Genomic DNA, 14,811 nt, shown 5'->3' on the forward strand with positions numbered 1-14,811 from the left:
GCGGGGGCTCTCCCCTGTTCTAAAGTTAACTTTTTGACCATTCCCTGTGATTCCTGATTTTCTTTTTCAATTTTCTCCTTTTCTTTTGTATGTTCCTGTAAGATTTGAGAGTGCTGTTTTAACTCTCTGTACCCATCCTTAAGGGCATCTAACTGGGTTTGGGTACTAATGGACATACATTTCCATTTCTCTGCTTCTGCAGCAGAGGCTTGTAAATCTTGGTGCAGTTTCTTGTTTTCATTTTTACATTCAGCCAGTTGAAGGAATACCTCATTACAAGTTTTCCATAGAAGCCAAACTGCGGCTGCTTCCTTTTTCATTGGAGTTGAGGGTTTATATATCAGTAAGTACCTAGCCAATTTGTCTTCTAGGTCTGAAATTGTATGGACATCAGCTAACACTTGATCAGACCAAGGGCTGTGTCCGAATTTTTGCAATATTAGTTCAAAAGGTGTGGGTTCTTCTACAAAAGGCAATATTTTCTGGTTTTCTTTAAGGATATCTTTAGATTGTATTTTCTTAAACATTTTCACCAACAATTGTGAGCAACAACAAACCACAAATTGATACACTATAACCTCCTCACTCCTGAGAGAGCAACTTCACTTTTTAACTCCTGGAAGAGCAACTTACAACTCCTGAAAGAGCAATTTTCCCTTTTTAACTCCTGGAAGAGCAACTTACAACTCCTGAAAGAGCAACCCAGAGGCAGCGTGACACAGCAAGACCTAAAAAGAAAAGGAGTACTTGTGGCACCTTAGAGACTAACCAATTTATTTGAGCATGACTTCATCGGATGCATCCGATGAAGTGAGCTGTAGCTCACGAAAGCTCATGCTCAAATAAATGTGTTAGTCTCTAAGGTGCCACAAGTACTCCTTTTCTTTTTGCGAATACAGACTAACACGGCTGTTACTCTGAAACACAGCAAGACCTATAGACTCTGGATTCAAACTAAAGCCTACAAAAAGGATGGGTGAGATGGAAGACTTTGGAGGGTAACATTCTGCTGCCAACATGGAAGGGCATCGGTGCAGGCCCAACAGAGACTCAGCTCTTCCTTGTGCCCGGCTTTCCTGGCCAGTTAGCCGCCGCAAGCTACAAACCCAAGCCACGAACTCAAGCTACATTCAGGACTGGTAACTATCTAGCAGCTGCAGAACATTTGATGTGTGTGTGTGTGTGTATACATCGGTATTAGATATTAATTATTGGTCTTAAATCAAATTGTGTTATTATAATAAACATGACATCTTGTCTTGTCCCCTGAAACGATCCTGTGTAGTTTTGTCTGTATAACAATTGCTGAACTGGGTAAGGGGAACTACCTTAGATGTTGTCTTTACTGGTAGGACTAATTCAGCCAGTGTAGATGCTGTACTCATTAAAACCATCACACAACACAAACTGGCGGATGAGATTCCTTTTCCATGTAGGAGTTATGGAACCAAATTCAGCCCTGGTGTAAGTCCTACTTAAATCAATAACAGTTCCACCCCCGCACACCAGGGCTGAATTTGGCCTGATGCAAGTACCAAGGTGCACTTCCCCCCTTAAACAGTTTAGCATGTCAGTGTGGAAGTTATTACGGGATGTCTATACATCACGGTCTCTGGTTTGGACAACCACCATGCTGCTTCTCCCCACCTCCACATGCACACACAGACACACAGAGAAAGCTATTGAACTCTTACATAATCTGATGTGTCAACAAAGCAGCCTGCCAGCCTCCTATGTCTAGGGACTTGAAATGGTTTCAGCTAGTCCCAGAATATTTCTGAGCAGAGTGCTTCAAAGATGTGAAAAGTATTGTTTGATTTATAGCCAACACTATACTGATTTTTACCTTGCAAGTAAGAAAGTGATTTCAGTTTTTGTTACGTTAATGCTTATGAAGGTCAAGTCTGACAGCACTATCTTGTGCTAGGCCTTGATATTCATTTCTCTTTATAGCTATAAAGCTTTGTATGCATTTAGGTAAAGATGTAACATCCATCAGTTGGGCATCTGAGCATTGTGCATGTACTGTTTTAAATATCAAAACACAGATAAGAAGGTCTCAAAGTTTGTCACTCTGGCACTTCTTGGGACTGACCAGTTTCTGCAGAACTTTTGCCATTTAGTTCAATAGGCCAGCATTTCACCCTTTACATTTTCAAGAAATCAGTTCTTAGCCACATGATTGCAAAGGAAACATTCAGCATGTGAACCAGTGGAGGGCTGTCTTCCTGGTTCTGCAGACAGACTAAAAGAAGTGTTGTATCATCTTAAATGTCTGCCAGTAAGAGCTTTGTCACACAATAGCATCAAGTATTCTGTATAAGCCACAGGCTCTGACTTTTGTTTTTGCTGGTGGGTTCTCCTCTCTGTCCCCTCCCACCATGCAAGCGGTGGCCAGGGCCTCGGGGGAAAGAGACTGAGTGGAGGTGTGGCCTCGGGGCAGAGCCTGGGTGAGGCCTTAGAGAGGAAAAGGCCGATCGGGGCAAGGCCTTGGGGTGGAGTGTGGGCAAGACCTTGGGGAGAAGAGGCCAAGTGGGGGTGAGGCCACAGTCCGGGTGCCAGAGCCCACAAAAGATTAATCGGACACTTAAGGTGCTGAGCACCCCCTATTTTTTTCCGTGGGCCCCTGAGCCACCGTGGAGTTGGCACCTATGGTATAAGCCATATATTTTAGAGAAAAATGATTATAGAAATGTTTTAGGGAGGTTTGGTGAAAAGTTATTGAACCTGTTTTTCATGTCCCGCCACTTATGGAATAAGAATCCCAACTGTGCCCAGGGTAAGCTGTGCTAGCAGTCCCAGTGCAGGATCAGGGCTTACAACAGGAGTCCTGGAGAGCTAACAGTATGTGATCATGTATCAATAGGTGTATTATACTGCAAACATGCAAGGGGACAAAGTTAAGTACAGGCAATCGCAACCTTGGAATTTCCAGACCTTTAAGTGCTTAACAATGAAACTTAAAGCTTTGTTAATGCAACTTTTAAAAAGAGAGTTTAAAGCATACTCCAAACCCACACTATGACCAAGCACACACAGACCACAGATTCAGTAAAACACTGGCTTCAGTGGAACTATTCATGTATTTAAGTACTTTGCTGTATCGGAGCTCTAGGCTGGAATTTTCAAAGGAGCCCAAGGGAGATAGGCACCCAAATCCCATTGCATTTCAGTGGGAGTTGACTGCCTATCTCCTTGAAGCCCCTTTGAAAATCCAAGCCTTACTGAGCAAAGTGTCCTCCCATGCAGGTCTCTGCTCCCAGCCTTAATCTTGAGGATATTTCAAACTGTCCATGCATTTTAGCACACAGCCCTGCTCCAGCCCCACTGGGTACCTGAATGGGGAGCACCATACTTCTGTGGAGGACAGCACAGCATTCTCCTGGTGCTACTTCCTAATTGGCCATTGCACCTGTTGGGGTGGAATGACGTTCTCCCTTTCGCCATAGCTAGGACGCCCCACGTCCACAGCGCTTTTGGTCTTTGGCAGCTAAAGAGGTGAGAGGCGGATGGACTGCTTACAGCCCAATTAGTGAGAGAGGCTTACAGTGTAAAAGTTGCTGCAAAAACTGTTATTTGAACCTAATTTTACACAGGAGAAAGCCCTTGTGCCAACTTGAGTCAGCTATTAATGAAGCAAAGCACTGTGCTGAAGAAGATACTCCATATGTGGAAATGATTCATATATTTCTAGGGTCTAAAAAGTGGAAATTCAATAGGATAAGCAAAGTTTCCATGCTTGGCAACTACTGTTGCTAGCCAAATGTTAAGAAACAATTTCTGCAGCCCACTTAGCAAATGCTTCAGGGTGTCTTGAATTATAAGACAAAATGTAGCAATTATGGACAGCTGCTATATTATATGCCACTGAACAGGGAGAAAAAAACCCCACTGCCCATAAAAATTGGTTCCAGAAATGAAGGGTTACAGCTATTTTTTACAAAGGCAATATTTAACGTACTGTGATTTTATCATTGCTGATGCAGCAAATTATGGTGCAAGAATGTGATAATTTACTTTATTAAAATGAAGAAATACTAACAGTTTTGCTCTTCTCTTCCTCCCACCCCTGGTTTGCAGTTAAACATATGAAAAATGTATTTCTCGGTTTCCATGTGCATAACTGCTCTTTGGGAAAAAAAATAGAACTTTAAGTTTGAAATTGTTTTTTCATTCAAGTGTAGAACCATTTTTGAATGAAAACGAGACAGTTTTTTTAAAAATCGAAAACAGTCTTATTTCAGGTGCAAATGTGCAAACTCTCAGCACAAAATTCAGACTATTTTCAAGAATTTGAAAAGAAACAAACTTCCCGGTAAATATTTCATACAGTTCTGCTATTAAATACAGTGGCCTAAATTTTCAAAACTGACTGTGACTCTGAGGGCCTTTTTTTTTTGGTACCCAACCTGAGGCTGCTTATGGGGGGCTGATTTAAGAAACAATGAGCATTCTTCCTCTGAACATCAGGCTCCTTTAAGGTGTCTCAAGTTCTCAGCATCAAAACCTGAAGCTCTCAAAGTTACTAGTCACTTCTGAAAAATGTAGGCTTCAGAATCTGTTCGGCCAGTATCTTTACCAACAAAATACTTGTTGCTTTCCCTTGACTTTACCTCAGCTATGCCTGGTACAGTAAAGTCTAGTGGGAGGATTTAATACTTAAAAAGCACTAGCGAAGTCAGTACAAAGTAAAATTTCATACAGACAATGATTTGTTTATACTGTTCTATAGACTATACACTGAAATGTAAGCACAATATTTATATTCCAAGTGATGTATTTTATAATTATATGGTAAAAATGAGAACATAAGCAACTTTTTTTAGTAATAGTGTGCTGTGACACAATTGTATTTTTAGGTCTGATTTTGTAAGCGAGTAGTTTTTAAGTGAGGTGAAACTTGGTGGTACACGAGACAAATCAGACTCCTGAAAGGGGTACAGTAGTCCGAAAAAGTTGAGAGCCACTGCACTAGAGGAACTTGGAATAGTTGGAATTCATAGTGCACCTTAAACTGGTATCTTTCCTAGAGGTGACAGCAGGGATACTTGCCAAACTGCAATAAGCAAATGGTATGGCCTGTGGGGCAACGGAACTTGGTGGGCCTATGGCCAGTGTCTATACTATCTGAAAAATCTTCCCCAGAACCCATTGTTTGGAATGCTAGAGTACTCATGGAAAGCAAACACAAAGGGGCCTGGACACAGCCAAAGCGAGTTGCTTTAAGAACTCAAATGACTATTTCTTTAATTATTTTTTTGCACGGTTTGTTCCACTCTAGATACCATGGTGACCCTGCAATGGGACTGGGTTCAGTTGGAAATAGCTTCTTCTTCAGGGTAGGAAAAGGTATTTGTAGCAAAGAAAAAGATATTGAGAATTAACTGCTCTAGCTGTCACTATAATTTGGTTGTATAATGGTAGCACCTAGACTTCTCAGTCAGGGAACAGGGCCTGATTGCACTGGGTACTTTAGACACACATAACAAAAAGGTGGTCACTGCCCTGTAGAGTTTATAATCTAAATAGGGATCACACCCTCCATGATGAGAATGCATATTATTTAAGATTCTGTCCTCAAGAAGTCAGTGTTTGCATTAAAAGATTCTGGGTAAAATCCTAGCCCTACTGAAGTCAGTGGGAGTTTTGTCATTGACTTCAATGGGGCCTGGATTCCACTCTGATTTTGGGCACCCCTGATTCTTTTGAGTTCTGGTTGCAGGAAGCATTTACTTTATATTTAAACATTGGAGACCTGGTTTTCATTTGAAGCAGCTGCTCAGTGAGCATGTACTAGCCATTTCCTTGACTACACTCTTGCACAAGCACATTAAAAATGGAAGAAAACCCCACCGGTGGGTTGAGCGAAGCTGCAGTTTTCAGCAGCAGTTCAGCTACAGCTGCAGTTTGGTTGGTTAACTTTCTCTTGCTCAAAACATTGAAAAAAATCAATTGTGAAAACACTGTGGCTTTGGGTGATGTACTGTTGAAGGCTGTGACTACACCAAATGTAGGGCGTTCTCAGCATGACAGCAGCTCTGCTGTTCATACTGATATACACACCATTTTTTCGAGTGTTTCCTCATTCGTCATTCATTGCAACAGGATCTATGATTTACACAATGTAGACCATATCAAGAAGAGGCATCTTATGTCTTCCCCTCCCCTGTTTTGCCTGGGATTTATGCATGGATGGGACATGCTGAGATATTTAAAAAAACTGAATTTTGCAGCTGAGGCTCAGTTATAAACAACAACTAGGTTAGTTGGTTCTGTAGAGCTGCCAACATGATGCCCTGCAAAAGCCACGTAGAAAACGTTCTTGCACTTTCTGAGTACACAGTTGCTGCTGAGACCCACTAGTAAAATATAAAGTGCAGGACAAACTGGCTCTTGCCACTAGCTCCAAATACCACAATATCAGTTCAGAGAAGACAGGCATATTTCACGGTAATTTTCCTTACTTCAAGGACAAAACAGACTCCTGACCAGCCTTTTTAGAAAGATGGTTTTGTGGGAGTCTCAGAGGATGGTGGGGTTAATTCCTGACTCTGTCATCAACTTTCTCTGTGACTTTGGGCAAGTCACTGAACCTCCATGCCTCAGTTTCCCCCATGTGCGAAGTGGGGACAATAACAACACTTTTATAACAAAGGGAAATGTCAGGGTAAATGCATCAGTGTTTGGGAGGTACCTAAATCCTATGTTGAGGAGGACCATAAAAAGAGATAAAATCTGGCATATGTGGCCTCTCTAGCTGTGGTAGCTGCTGCTTAAGCTCTGATGATCTGCCTACAAATAACATTTAAAGACTGGGCATTTTTTATATTTTTCTGACATGAAGTAAAATTTGTGAATCCAAGACCACATAGTTCTGACCAAGGACACCAAGCTAGTTCTGAAGTATTTCACAGACCACTGCAAAGCTACTGTGTTTCCAGAACTTTTCCCTCTCACTTCAGTTCCTGCATCAGTGCCTTTGCGGTTGTTTCATTCTGCTTGTCACTTGTGATTACTCTCACTGACGTAGTAGTGTAGAAAAAGCCAGATTTAGTACCCACAGCTATTTTGCCACCTTCCTTTGAGACGGATAAATGGAGTGTGTTCATCACCATTCCTGGTGGAGCTCTGTGGAGAGAGGAGCCTAGGCATTACTGGAAATATTTATTAGTTACAACAGAACAAAGAACCTAGAAAACGAGCCTATGAGAGGAGAGTGGGGGAAAACTTGCATGTAAACTGTAGACAACTAAGGCATTTGAGAAGTTTTACATACCCTAGAAAATACAGTACCACACTCCCTCGCGCATTTCTGTCCCTGTGTGTCACAAATACCTTCTAATACCCACTGCAGATGGTGATGTAGCTCAAAGGATCTTTGCAGAACACACAGGAATAAATCCATAGGACCACACTCTGTTTTCAGTTATGAAACGCGCAGCACTGAAGTGAATGGGACTGCAACCAGTATTAGAGCCAGATCCTCCGCTGGTGTAAATCAACCTAACTTCATTTAAGTCAATGGAGGTGCACGGATGTACAGCAGCGGAGGATCTGCCTTTAACATGGAACCTCACATCCATTAACCGTAGCCTTGCCTGATGGATGCCTCCTCATCCGCACACTTTGGCCCCTTGGCTTCCCTATTGTCCTCCCAGGTAATTTTAGTCTACTCATTGGCAAAGCGGGATGGAATCTATACACTCCATCACTGGTTGACTTGCTCAGGAAGTGAGGAACTCCATATTTATTTAATCATCTCTATCAGGATTCCTTGTTTTAGCTTTGTCTCTTCCCTTAAAGGGTAAATGGGCTAAAGGGAAGGGAGGCAACTAAAGAAGCAGCACCAGAGAAAGCTGATAAGAAGCAAATGCCAAGACAGAGAATGGTCATGTTTCAGGGAACATATTTTGAGTGGTCACCGCAGTATGTGATCAGCCTACTCCACCCATCGTTGTGCTATTCCGTCACCATACGTTTGAAAACTTCTGCAGCATACACAGCTGGCTTGCCTTGCATCTTGAAATAAGATATCCCTTTGCCGTTCTGGATCCAAAAGAATTGTTACATCCTCCAAAATGTGGAATGCCTGAAATGATAGAAAGGTGTGACAGCATGAGAGCAGCCTGAAGCTGACTCACCACTCTGTGCACTTGGCAAGCATCCCCACATGAACCAAAGTGATGAGATAATTGATTAAGCACTAGGTGATTAACCAATTAACGAGGAGATTCTGCTCATCATCTGAGGATTATTAACAGGGGCAGCGGAAGAGACAGGAGGGAGGCCCAAGGGAAGGCTGGAAGGAAGAGCAAAGGAGCCCAAGATCTCAAAGGTGATCTCTCTCTCTCTCTCTCTCTCTCTCTCCTGAGCTGTGCATTGGTGTTAGACAAAGGCTTGGGGAAAAGCCTTAGGCAGGAGGGAACAAACACTTGGAAAGCACATTGTAACTAAAGCACATGGTGTTGAACCAGCGAAGGAGTGTGTGAGGACTATTTGCAGTGAGGAATCCAATGTGAAGGAACTCTGCCTTGGGGGGAAAAGGATTTATGTAGTAAGCCGTGGGCCATCCATTGCCCCAGAGGGAAAGGTGGCCTGCGATTTCTATACAAAACCAATTGTGACTTTTAACTCACCATTCTCTGTGCACTCTTTTCACTGCAATTAACCTGGTTGTGCCCCTGGAGCTTCTGGGATCTGAAGTGTTTCTCTCACTACATATTGAAGTTCAGTTTTATGAAGGATTATTTTTTGGCCTTGAGATTCCACGAGGATTTTTCCTGTGCTCAGGCACTGAACCATCTGTGAATTACTGAGACAACAGCATACTGTTTTGCTTGCCTCTCTGCAGGTACGGAACAACCCAGGCGGGCTGCAGAGCTTGAAGACAGAATTGCAGCACGGGAGCATTGCAGCTTGCATTGGAGCTCCTGGAATAGGAACGTTGGCTGAAGGAGGAAGACGGCCTATCTGAAAGACCTGTCTGAGCAACTGCTTTAGCTAATGGCCACTAGAATGCAGGCTCCTGCTGCACCCACTCCACAGCACGAGGTCCCCTCCACAGGACCATGCCAGCAGACCAGGAACACTTTGGACAACTCCATGGTTGGGTGATCCACTCACCTTGGACTTAGCAGCAGCTGGACAGGAAAAATCTACCTCCTGTAGTCCTCCACTCTGGTCTAGGAACCCCTGCCCAATGCATACTTCCACCCCTGTGATGACCCTCTCCCCCTCGCAGGCCTCCACACCCAGACAGTAGCACCAAGTGCATGCTAAATGCACAAGAAAGGGAAAGGAGAAGATGCCAGAGAACATACAAAATTAAGAGGTTGTTTTGATGGCACTGGTTTCACTGTTTGTACTGTTCGGTGTTTGATGTATGCATTTTGTTTCATCGCTAGTGTTTGTGTTGGTTTACTATTGTTGTTTAAGTGTTCTAATGGCAGCTGGCCCACCTGGCAGTGCTTTAATATTTTATTTCTATATTATATTTGTAACACATCCATTATCACAAATAAAGGCATTCATTTAACTAAGAAAGTTTATTGCCATCTCTACATCACATCCTACAATGTATTTTTTGAAGAATAAAGATAAACACATGGTAAGACACAACGAGGAAGCTGTATACAAATGTAATCTCTCAAACCATCTATGTACAACAATCCATGATGTAAATGCCCGTCTCCCCCCCATAAATTGTCAAATCGTCCATAAGAAAAATTCATAACAATCAACACCCCCGCCATTCGCTCCATAATGTCAGTACACCACCTTCCCGTGCCTGATGTGACAGTACTTCTCTTGTACTGTAGCCATTGCTGTACAGAAATATTGATAAACCTACTATTCTCTCTCTTCCATTGGCCCACGCAAATCCATAATGTGAGCAGGGATGTTAAATGGTAAGTATTAGTCTTACTGTTAACCCACCCTGTTAACCCCCCGCGTGAAGGCTGGAGCAGCCCCAGCACCGGGCCGACCAGAGCAGCCCTAGCCGCGCTGGCTGGCGGGCCAATCCCGAGCAGCCCCAACCCCGGCCTCAAGTGACCCTGCCCCAAGCAGCCCCAGTCTCAGCCCAGCCCCAAGCGGCCCTGGGCAGCCCCCACCCCGGCCCCAGCCCCAAGCGGCCCTGGCCCCAGCCCCAAGCGGCCCTGGCCCCAGCCCCAAGCCTTTTCCTTTTAATCGGTTAAATTATATAATTTTAATAATTTAAATTGTTAGCTTTTTAAACGATATTTACATCTCTACATGTGAGAACACAGAGCATCCCTGATTTCCCTTGCCCAGGTGCATCCGGCTCCAGGTGTGATAGGTCATTCTCTGGCTGAGTGTACTAGTCCATTACTGTCAAGGGTCCATTCAGGAGCAAGTGGCTCAACTTTGGCTTCATGAAGATCGTGAAAAGCATGGCAAACCACAATAATACGGACATTGATGACACTGGAATCAAATGGGTCTATAGATAGCACCAGCAGGATTCAAGCACCATTCTACACCTGCTGAGAGTGTAATTAAACCCTTTTTGTCAGCCTTCTGAGGTATAGCCTCATAAGCCAGCGCAAAAGGGCGTACATGTAGGGTGCCCCAGAATAACAGTGGGGACAGTAACTCAATTTATGACAATGTCATTTGGTGGAAATAATGTCCCATCCCATCCATGGATGTAAACTCCTGATCAGTGGAAAACCCTGGCATCAAAACTAGTGCAGCCCACATTGGTGTCCATAAATCAGCCTCTGTGGTCCACAAGGGCCTGCTCAAGAATGGAATTGTACCCTTTGTGGTTTATGTACTAATGCCCCTTGAGGAGGTCAAACTGTTGTGAGGGATCACAGGCCTCAAACCTGGGTCCCGAGGTAATGCTCAGACAATAGCCACCTCCTAGCAGCTCATCTGAACAACTGGAGAAGGGAGCCAGTGAAGCACTAGCTTGCAAAGGGCCCCACCCACAAAGCTCCTGTTTGGGGGAATCATCCAGTACCACTGATTGACTAGGAAGCTCTGTTTAAACCAGAAAGAGGCATGGGAAGTTGTCTGAGTAACTAGAGTTATCCCTGACTGACTGCTGCTACAGACCCTACTTACCTAACTCCTGAGCCCTGCCTTTCTCCCTCTTCCTGGTTCCTGCCTCCAGGCCTGTTCCATCCTCCTTATCCCAGACCCCAGTCATGACCCAGTCCCTGCTCCTGCATCCTATCCCTGAAGCTGTCTCCATCTCTGACCTTTGGCCTGGCACCTCACTCTAACCATTAGGCATGACTGTTCACACACCGGTCCCTACAACTACATTATGAGCATGACAGTCCCATCAATGGCCCTGGTGCAGTTTGGAAACCATATTCTCTCAAAACTGGCAATTACTTACACCACCTTTTGGTAAATCACACACCTGATTGCCTCAGAAACCTCCATCACCACTTTACCCTCTGTTGACTTTCCAACACCAAACTGGTTAGCAACAGACCCTGTCACAGTCTGCAATAGTCAGCTTCCAGATGATTATTACAACTGCTTCTGGAGGGATACAGCTGTGATCAGGAGTGTGTCGTAACATTGGAGGGTTGGGATAAGCTGCACACAAAGCTTCAGAAACATTGCTTTCTTCATGCAAAAGCTCTGGATCCACTACTGAGTATCCCAGGTCTGCATGACAATGTGATTCCACCATTGTGGAGTCTGTGCTTGTGGCCCTGCTTCAGAGGCACTGGTCTACACAGGGGGCATCAGCAGCTATACCGAGAGTCATGAGCAGCAGCATCCACGTCTGTATCTTTCGCCTCCTCCTTCTGCTCCGTCAGGTGCCTTCGGTGGGTCAGAAAATGCCGCTGAAATGTCCCCCAGCATCTCATGGAAGCTCTGCCTGACTCCTGAAACAGGAGTGACAGCACAAGCAAGAGATGCTCTTGAAATGATGACCCTTCCATGCTCCTGGTTCTGGTTGCTAGGAGCATGCAGACCAAAATGGCATCCCAGCAGAATGCATTGGCAGGCTGCAACAACTTCTTTTCCGTACTACCCCATGAAGAAAAGGCTAGAGAAGCCACATTTTGGGAGGGCGCTAGGAAGTCTGGGATATGGTTGGTTGGATTCAGGTCTGCATACCGCAGTGTGGACATTGGAGCTTGGATGTAGGGCCCAGGCTCAAAAATTCTTAACCTAAGGTCACCAGTCAGTGTGGATGTTCAATCCTTGAACTTTTAAACCCAGGGCCACAGACTCAAGTCAGACTAACACTGGGCTTACACTGCCGTGTACACATACCCAGAGTCAAGTGAAAAACTCCCATTTACTTCAATGTGCTTTGGACCATGCCCTGAGTATATTAAACAGATGGCAAAACAGAGACTCAAGTTATCATTATTTACATCAATTCTCACTCTTGACTATGCAAATAATTCTGCTGTTGGAATAGGCAAACACCACCCACGTTGGTCATAAGCACTGTAAACATGGGGCCTGTGCGGCTTCAAGCACTGAAAATTTAATAAGGGAAAACCTGCCCTGCTATTTTCTTCCCTGAGGCTGATCAGTAGATTAGCAAATCAGCCTCACTCATCTCATGTCAGACAAACACTCCAGAGGTAAGGGTGAGCTGCTAATCCAGTGGTCAGTCCAAAGGCAGGAGGAATGTGCTATATTTCTTTAATAAACATTTCTTGAAAGGGATTCCTCCTACATGTCTGGGAGAGAAAGAAAGAAAACGTCTTAATGTGATTTCTGAACTCACTGCACCTTTAAATCTTATGCATATTAAGGTGTTTTTTTCTCTTTATCAATCAGATTTGTGTAGTATAATCGTCAGAAGAATCATCATCAATGTATATTTTAGCTGGACACAGCACAAATAACTTTTAACCTCAAAACCCTGCATTTTTTATGAGTGAATGGTGTCCAAGTTGGCACTTATAAGCTGCTATGCAGTAGCACAACTCAGTAATCATTGTCTAAGGCTTGATTAAAAAAAACAACCCAAAAGGTCCAAATGTATCCAAGAAGTTGAACAATGACTACTTAGACACCACGAGATTGCCCTAGAAAGACCAGGAATTTAGAGGTGATGCAGCAGTCACACGACACTGCTACTGATTTGCACTCTTCCTGTAGATATCTGCATGACTGGATCAAATGCATAAAACAAATCATTCACACAAGCATTTCCAGAGATAGGAAACGCTCACACCCACAAACTGTATTCAAAGCAAAAGCAGGATAAAGCTACTTAAGCTCATTTCTGCATTCCACCCAGCTGGGATTTATTACAGAAATTGGGTTATGTAAGGGTATACCTACACTGCAGTTTTATAGCCCTGCAGCCCCAGCCCGCAAACCTGAGTCAGCTGACACAGGCCAGGCATGAGTGTTTTACTGCATAGGACTCAGTGACCTCAAATGGGAATAGCAATCCTGAGCAAAGCTGTTTACTGCCCTCTCATATTTAACCTCCTCTAAGCAGTGTCACATCACCAGTGTTCAAATGCAGTGCAATTCTGACTGAACCCACTCTGGGGAGTTTTCAGAAATAATGGCATCCATGGCCAGTCTGGCCTATACAACCCTGAGCAAGTTTTGATCCCACAGTTGAGGCTAAGAAAGGGGATGGGTTTTTCTTCTCTCCCTGAATTTCACCCATTTTTGTGGCCAGCCTCCTTGTAAAGAAGGCCAGAGTCACAGCCCTGGAGATGACAGCTCTTTATATATATGAACATAAGAACGGCCATACTGGGTCAGACCAAAGGTCCATCAAGCTCACTATCCTGTCTTCCATCAGCGGCCAATGCCAGGTGCCCCAGAGGGAATGAACAGAATGGGTAATCCTCAAGTGATCCTGCCCCTGGACATCAATAGTACACATTTCCTTGCATCCTCCTTGTCCACCCAGTCCTTTGCATCTCCTAAGGATGCCACTTGTGGAGGGGAAGGCGGTTTGAGAGCCAGTTCAAATTTCAGAGATTACATTTAGACTCTGATTAAGTTTGACAGTTTCAGGTTGAGATGAGTATTGTGGAATGACATTCAGATGAGAGAAAATGCAGCCTCAGTTTTCAGAAGTGTATGGATGCTCCTGAGTCTACCAGATTTGCACACCTAACACCCTGTACTCACATGCAAGTCAGGGTTGCATGTACACCGTTATGTGTGTGGACACACTTGCACGAACGCATCTGGTGTTGTGCACAGCCAAGTCAGGCATGCTGTGAAAATATCATGCTCTTTAATAATGGGAGGCGGCCCAAATTTTCCCGTTTCCTGAGCCATTTAGCATTCGTGCATTTGGAATGGTGGGGTGTAGCAATATCTGCGTACCATGCCCCAGGATGACAGCTGCCTTTAAAAATACCTGAGGCTGAACATTCGGATAGTTTCAAAGTGACTAAGCAGCTAGAGCAATGGATCCTGGATCACCTCTCCTCCCATTGCTTTGAACAGCCCCTCCAATTTTCAGTGCCCAGAACAAGCACTCCCAGTCCCTGCTGCATGACCAGTAGCCACCTTTGAAAACTATGCTGCTCATATCTCTATTTCGTACCTACCTTGATGAAAGCTAAAATTTACAAAGACTACAAAAGCAGTTTTTTTCCCGGAATAAACTTGGGAAAAATACATAATTGCCATTGTCAGTTGAGGTTCTCATGCAAGGACGAATACATTCATGGTTTTCTAGCCCCATATACTGACACGGTACATAAATAATTCAGACTTCTGTTAGAGGATTTGCATGGTTCCCCCCCCTTCATTATTCTACAACAGACAGTGTATTTCACTGGAGTTCAACCCAAACTCTACTCTTTCACATTTGGTACTTAA

The 14,811-nt window shown here is 44.0% G+C and overlaps 1 long non-coding RNA gene across 1 annotated transcript; it reads left to right on the forward strand.

Moving 5' to 3' along the window:
• Positions 1–8,268: 8,268 nt before the first annotated feature.
• Positions 8,269–9,435, forward strand: LOC122465297. Its single transcript, XR_006290031.1, has 2 exons — positions 8,269–8,335; positions 8,852–9,435. It is a non-coding gene; the product is annotated as an uncharacterized LOC122465297 (long non-coding RNA).
• Positions 9,436–14,811: the final 5,376 nt, after the last annotated feature.

This window comes from Chelonia mydas, chromosome 3 (genome assembly GCF_015237465.2).
Source record: "Chelonia mydas isolate rCheMyd1 chromosome 3, rCheMyd1.pri.v2, whole genome shotgun sequence".
Classification (NCBI taxonomy): Eukaryota; Metazoa; Chordata; order Testudines; family Cheloniidae; genus Chelonia; species Chelonia mydas.